Source organism: Nansenia antarctica (assembly GCF_963989245.1).
Source record: "Nansenia antarctica genome assembly, chromosome: 2".
Classification (NCBI taxonomy): Eukaryota; Metazoa; Chordata; class Actinopteri; order Argentiniformes; family Microstomatidae; genus Nansenia; species Nansenia antarctica.
The window spans coordinates 57,913,030-57,920,529 of NC_137675.1; the positions used below are offsets into that span (position 1 = coordinate 57,913,030).

Consider the following 7,500-nt stretch of genomic DNA (forward strand, 5'->3'; position numbering starts at 1 on the left):
CAGGGGGTGTCCAGATTGAGCTCAGGATGATCCATTTGACTACATACTGCCAGTGTACCTGAAGGCATTTTTACTGAAGGACAAATAAGGTTGATGATGAAGATGTGGATTAAGCTGTATTGATACATTTAACACGACTACTGTATGAAGTTTGCACTGTGCGTCAACACTACCTCAAAGCCAAACATTTCAGTGAACCACTTTTTTTCATTCATATTATCTTGTCTACATTTCCAAAAGAGGCTTGCCTCATGGCCTCTTACTCTCGTGCAGTGTTGAATGGTGCCGTAGGAGGGCAGCCAAGATGCTATCTTTATTATAATTTATGGGGAATCAATATAATTACTGCACTAACGGCCAGTATATAACATTCAAGCTTTCTAAAAGCTTCCTAATGGTTGAAATGACTATGTTTAATCGGAAGTGATCAGGGAATGAAATCCACTGAAAAAAATATTGGGGGAAATAATGAGTGTCCTACCTGGCACTCGGTTTGCATATAAACATGTTGTTACTGCCAGGGGTGTTCTAGGGGAGTCTTGTCTTCCTGTCACTAGTGGCTGTCCCAACCCTGTGGGCAGAAACACCAGAGTTAATGTCCGACACTGAAAATCCATTTCGGGGGTTTATATTAAAGGATGTTGTTCTTTGGAACTTTGAACTGAATTTCGCCACGATGGCCAGACAGAGGTGGCTGCTTTCCAACAAACTTTAAAGCGCCTTTAAACTAATTGATAAATCACCATGTAGTAGTTCTTTTGATAGTAAATTACATTGAGATTCAGTTTGAAGACACTGTAACACCAAGTTAAGCTGGGAAATAGAAATGTTGGCACATATAGTACATTATTTATTCAAAATGTAATTGTAATTTTATTGTAATTAACTGTACCGTAATAAACTACGACTTAATAAAAATAAAACTTAACCTATTTGGAAGTGAGGGCCAAACAGGTGTCCTCATTCAATTTAGTTTAAACCTATTTTGCCTAATGCCATGAATACATCCATACAAGGACATAACAATAATAAGTTATTCATATTCTGTCCATTTCAGCTTCAACTTCAAAGAGGAACAAATTATGTTGTTTGCTAAAAAAAAGAATACGGTAAACATTTAACAAACGTTGTTATTATAACAGCCCCTAAATATGTATTTCTATCTAATGAAGGTATTCTACATCTTCTTGATACTAGAGCTTATTCCCTTTTACCGACTGGACAGTATAGATCCCATGATCAGTATCTGACACACAAAGTATGTCTTATGGCATATGGCAAAGTATAGTTTTCAAAAAGATTTATTTCTGAAATCTTACATAACTGTATGATCTTGATAAAAGAAGGTTGAACATGCACCACTGAATATGGCAGTAGTAATGAGCAAATCTATGATACAGAGCATCACTCTCTCTCTCTGTTCCTCTACGGCAAAAACTCCTTTGAAGCTCCTCTGATGTTCTCTGTGTATCTGTGGTGTGTGTGTGTGTGTGTGCGTGTGTGTGTGTGTGTGTGTGTGTGCGTGTGTGTGTGTGTGTGTGTGTGTGTGTGTGTGTGTGTGTGCGCGCGTGCGGGGGAGAGAGACACCACCACATCATGTAGAGATGACAGATAGAAACCATAACTGTCTAATGAACATTCATTGCATAGCAAACCTGTTACGATCCGCTCCAGATAAAAGTTGCCCTTAGGCACAGATCTAGGATCAGCTTCCCATACCCTGATTCCCAGCCTTAAAGAGATGCTACAGGATTTGTGTGTTTTGTGTTGACTGTATGGTTCATGATATCATGCTGATTGATTTCTTATCTCATTAGACATCAGAGTCCTCAGTTTAAGGCCAACAAAGTTTTGCAAATTAAACGTTTCCATGGGAGTGGGGAGCAGGGGAGGTGTGCCTGTCCAATCAGGACATTTCTTGACAATATTTTGGTCTTGTGAGCACTGATCTTAAAACTAGTGGCTGAAATTATACAAAACTCATGTACTGTAGCATCTATTTAACCATAAGGTAAGTGGGAAAAACACAAGACTGACTTAAGATCAGTCTATAGGCCATGTCATCTAAGCCTAAGAAGCTAGTTCCATTGGACCAACCCATTACAGATCCTGTGTGCTACAATAGTCATTGTAGCTGGCCACAAAATCTATATTCATTACAATAGCAATTAGCCCCTAATGACATCAGATCACAGATTAAACACATTGCGGCTGAGTCACAGGCACAAACTGTTCAGTAATTAAGGTGAGAGAGACACACAAAGAGAGAGAGATGGGGATAGAAAGTGAGAGGGGAAAGAAATGATTGAGGGAGAGAGGGAATTGAAGGAAATTGATGTGACCCATTTACGCAGGCAATCCAGCATATCATTTTAGCTGTGAAAATGGTATGTATTCACACACTGTAGGGAGACCCTTTATAAAGTTACTGCTTAATTACAATCCTGGAATACCGCCAGGGTGTGTCAGGTTGCCCTGAACTAGTACACCCTGAACTAGTACACCTTAATACTGGTAATTAATTCAGGGGTGTTAGCTTTGAGCTGGTAGTAAAAAGTACAACTCAAGGAGTATTCTGGTAGATGGGAGATGAGAGACACTGCTGTAGATGTGTAGTCCACATCAGTGCCTGCTATATCTTCGTGCTTGTGAAGTAAAAGTACTTTGCTATTATCTAGACTATTATCCGCCCAAGAAGTGTGAGTAATCCAAAGAGCAGTCGAAAGAAAGAGGATCGAAAAAACAACTCTTATGAAAGAGCAATACAGTCACCAGTTCTATAGTATTTTATTTATCTTGTCCAAATTAACTATTTTAACGCGAGGGTTGTCATTTACACCAGGATGCAGCATCGGCACATCCCAGCTGTGCTGTCTACCCGTCTGTCTGGTTGTCAGTAAGTAAAAGAGAATCTCTGTCATCCCTTAATTACCCTATGTAACCGATGTCTAATTACCTCTTCTTACACTCACCTTTGGCATGGCATATTTTTTTTAGCAGTGTTCTCTCCCCCTCTTCTGGCTGCTTAATTGGTTGCCGTACTCTTTCGAAAGCAATGAAAAGATAATGTAGCACGGACACGTTTTCTTCGAGGGAGAAGGATTATATCAGCCGTGAGGAATTTATCTCACTTTTAGAGCCAAAAGCACTTTTGACACATAATGAGAAAATGATGGCCACCCCAATATCCAAAATATATCATTTTGCAATCCAATCCACACTGCTTTTCATGCACAGCACATACACTGGCTGAGATACAGTATAATGCCACCTATTCAAAGTAGAAATTATGTTTTCAGCAAATGAAAAACAATAAAATAATAAAAGTTTGTCTCTAAATAATCACATTTGCTAATGAGAAAAATAGCTTGCCTCTATCATCAATACTTTTTATATAACTTACATTTTAAAAGTGATCTAATAACCAGGGCCTAGAGATTTTCCTAGTCGGTTCACATGGTGTAAATATTTCCTGGCTTCTCCAAACATAAATACTTTACAGTGATGCTGTGTTGGATCTCACCGATGGAAATGTCACGCCAATCTGCGTTATGTTATAACTCAAACACAGCGGCAAGAGACCCCTGCAAGATGGGCGAGTGCTGTTCATTATCAGTTCATATGTACAGTTACTGTATCTGTCCTTTCTCTCTAGTTGGGTTCTTCAAGGTACAACAGTACTTGGAATTACAATAGGTCTGATCCATAGTGGTATACACAGTACATTAAAGTATCTATCGTCATAATATACACTGAACAAAAATATAAATGCAACACTTTTGTTTTTGCTCCAATATGTTTAAATCTGTGTTAGTGAGCACTTCTCCTTTGCCGAGATAATCCATCCACCTGACAGGTGTGGCATAACCAGATGCTGATTAGACAGCATGATTATTGCACAGATGTGGCCACTGTGCAGTTTTATCACAGCACTAAGCCACAGATGTCGCAAGTTTTGAGGGAGCGTGCAATTGGCAGGAATGTCCATCAGAGCTGTTGCCCATGAATTGAATGTTCATTTCTCTAAGATAAGCCATCTCCAAGGCGTTTCCAAGAATTGGAATTGGAAACGACTTTGGAGACGGCTTATAGTAGAGAAATTAACATTCAATTCACGGGCAATAGCTCTGGTGGCACGCCAATTGCACGCTCCCTCAAAACTTGCGACATCTGTGGCATTGTGCTGTGTGATAAAACTGCACATTTTTGAGTGGCCTTTTATTGTGACCAGCCTAAGGCACATCTATCTGTGCAATAATCATGCTGTCTAATCAGCATCTGGATATGCCACACCTGTCAGGTGGAGGTATTATCTTGCCAAAGGAGAAGTGCTCACTAACACAGATTTAAACACATTTGTGAACACAATTTGAGTGAAATAGGCCTTTTACACAAAAGACATAGAAACATAGAAAAAGTCTTAGGTCTTTGATTTCAACTCGTGGAAAGATTGGAGCAAAAACAAAAGTGTTGCGTTCATATTTTGGTTCAGTGCAGTTCCAGGAACCTCTCCATGGTATAACTCATCTCTTCCCAAAAGAGTGAGTTAGGTCTTTCACTGTACGTCTCATCTGCAGTGTATCTACAATTCAATTCATTCTACCGTATCTGTACTTGTCTACTTACCCTCTCCATGGTATTACTCAACTTCTCCCAGTATAGTATGCAGTTACAGTATCTGCACTGCAGTGGAGCTCTCTGTGGAGCGAGCGTCTGCCCCCCTGCACAGCAGGTGAGGTATGGGTCGTGGTTATAGATGAGGCTGCGTGCCGGATGTGACAGTGGTGCTGAGTTATGGCTGATGTCATGCCCACTGATCTGTGACCTGCTGCGTTCCACTGGGTTTGATCTACTCTTTATTACCCAGCCACGCCCACTGCTGAAGGGAGGTACATACCGTACACACAGGAGGCAGGACTCCATTTTGTTTGAGTGAAACAAACAGCACAGGGCTCTGCACATATACAGTGCCTTGCAAAAGTATTCACCCCCCTTTTTACCTATTTTGTTACATTACAACCTGTAATAAAAAATAAAATAAAAAAGAATTGTATTTGATGAATCTGCACAAAATAGTCTTAGTTTTGAAATTAAATGAAGAAAAAAAAATATCTAAAAAATATTAAAAAAAAATAAAGAACTGAAAATTGGCATGTGCATATGTATTCACCCCCTTTGTTATGAAGCCCCTAAAAAGTTCTGGTGCAAACAATTACCTTCAGAAGTCACATAATTAGTGAAATGAAGTCTACCTGTGTGCAATCTAAGTGTCACATGATCTGTCAGTATACACACCTTTTCTGAAAGGCCCCAGAGGCTGCAACACCTAAGCAAGAGGCACCACCAACCAAACACTGCCATGAAGACCAAGGAACTCTCCAAACAAGTCCGGGACAAAGTTGTTGAGAAGTACATGTCAGGGTTGGGTTATAAAAAAATATCCAAATCTTTGATGATCCCCAGGAGCACCATCAACCATCCATCATAATCAAATGGAAAGAACATGGCACCACAACAAACCTGCCAAGAGAGGGCCGCCCACCAAAACTCAAGGAGGACAAGGAGGGCAAGGAGGGCATTAATCAGAGAGGCAGCACAGAGACCAAAGGTAACCCTGGAGGAGCTGCAGAGTTCCACAGCAGAGACTGGAGTATCTGTCCATAGGACCACAATTAGCCGTACACTCCATAGAGCTGGGCTTTATGGAAGAGTGGCCAGAAGAAAGCCATTACTTTCAGCTAAAAATAAGAAGGCACGTTTTGAGTTTGCAAAAAGGCATGTCAGAGACTCCCAAAATGTATGGAGGAAGGTGCTCTGGTCAGATGAGACAAATATGTAACGTTTTGGCCATCAAGGAAAACGCTATGTCTGGCGCACACCCAACACATCCCATCACCCCAAGAACACCATCCATTGGTGAAACATGGTGGTGGCAGCATCATGCTGTGGGGCTGTTTTTCAGCAACAGGGATTGGGAAACTGGTCCGAGTCGAGGGAAAGATGGATGGTGCTAAATACAGGGATATTCTTGAGCAAAACCTGTACCAGTCTGTAAGTGATTTGAGACTAGGACGGAGGTTCACCTTCCAGCAGGACAACGACCCCAAGCATACTGCTAAAGCAACACTTGAGTGGTTCAAGGGGAAACATATACATGTGTTGGAATGGCCTAGTCAAAGCCCAGACCTCCATCCAATTGAGAATCTGTGGTCAGACTTGAAGATTGCTGTTCACAAGCGCAAACCATCAAACTTGAAGGAGCTGGAGCAGTTTTCCCTTGAGGAATGGGCCAAAATCCCAGTGGAAAGATGTGGCAAGCTCATAGAGACTTATCAAAAGCGACTTGCAGCTGTGATTGCCGCAAAAGGTGGCTCTACAAAGTACTGACTTTAAGGGGGTGAATAGTTATGCACATTGACGTTTTCTGTTATTTTGTCCTATTTGTTGTTGTTTGCTTCACAATAAAAAAAAATCACATCTTCAAAGTTGTAGGCATATTCTGTCAATTAAATGATGCAAACTTTCAAACAATCCATTTTAATTCCAGGTTGTGAGGCAACAAAACATGAAAAATGCCAAGGGGAGTGAATACCTGAAGAGTTGGTCCATGTACTGTTAACCAGTTGTCTCTTTGCTCACTGCTACCGTAAGGTCATATTAACATAAACACCCTTTGGTAAACCCTCCATCTTCCCATCTTCCTAAGGTTTTATACACAGTATAATCACATCACATTATTTTCACTATTCCCATTACAGGACAGCACATGTACTGTATGTAGAATAGACAATTCAATTAGGACATCAAAGGAGATTCATTAGCGAATCACAGTTGGACACCTTGTAGTACCATCAGCTTAGAGATGAAAACAATACAAAGTAGAGACACGTCTTCACGAGACAGAGACAGTATTGTAGGTGGGAAACATGAGTGGAGGAAACGGTCAATCATAATTCCTTTGATGGACTAAAAATAGCCCCCAAGCGTAGAAAAAACGTAAAAAAATGTATGTAGCAAGGTGAAACATTATCCAAGGTCGTTTTTGTGCTGATGTTTTCAAAGCATTTTAGCTGAATCCTCTGAAGTAGTCAGGGAGATGAACATTCAAACAGACCAGACGAGAGTTGCTCACTATGACAAAGTGAGCTTCAGTTGTAATGGGGTAAAATGATGAATAATAAATGTGGTTTTGTCGAGATTGCTGTACTACATTTATTCTATAATAATTTGCCTTTTTCTATACTTTCATTGGTTCATTTTAGATGTACACTGATGCTAACACTGTGGTTTTCTCTCTCCCTCTGTCTTTCTTCCTGTCCCTCTCACTCCATCTCACTCATTCTCTCTCCATGGTTCCCTTCATCTGTCTGTCTTACGTTTTCTCTTGTTTTGATTTGACCATCTTTCTGTCTATTCATTCTCTTTTACCTTACCTATCCCTGGTCTCTATTTCCCTCTTATTCTCCTCTCCTCTCTCCCTCACCCCTCTCTCCCTCACCC

The 7,500-nt window shown here is 40.6% G+C and overlaps 1 protein-coding gene across 1 annotated transcript in view; it reads left to right on the forward strand.

Moving 5' to 3' along the window:
- Positions 1 to 7,500, forward strand: part of gsg1l (gsg1-like) — a gene marked incomplete at both ends in the record, with an annotated part of 19,947 nt that overhangs the window by 2,652 nt on the left and 9,795 nt on the right. The window lies entirely within an intron of this gene.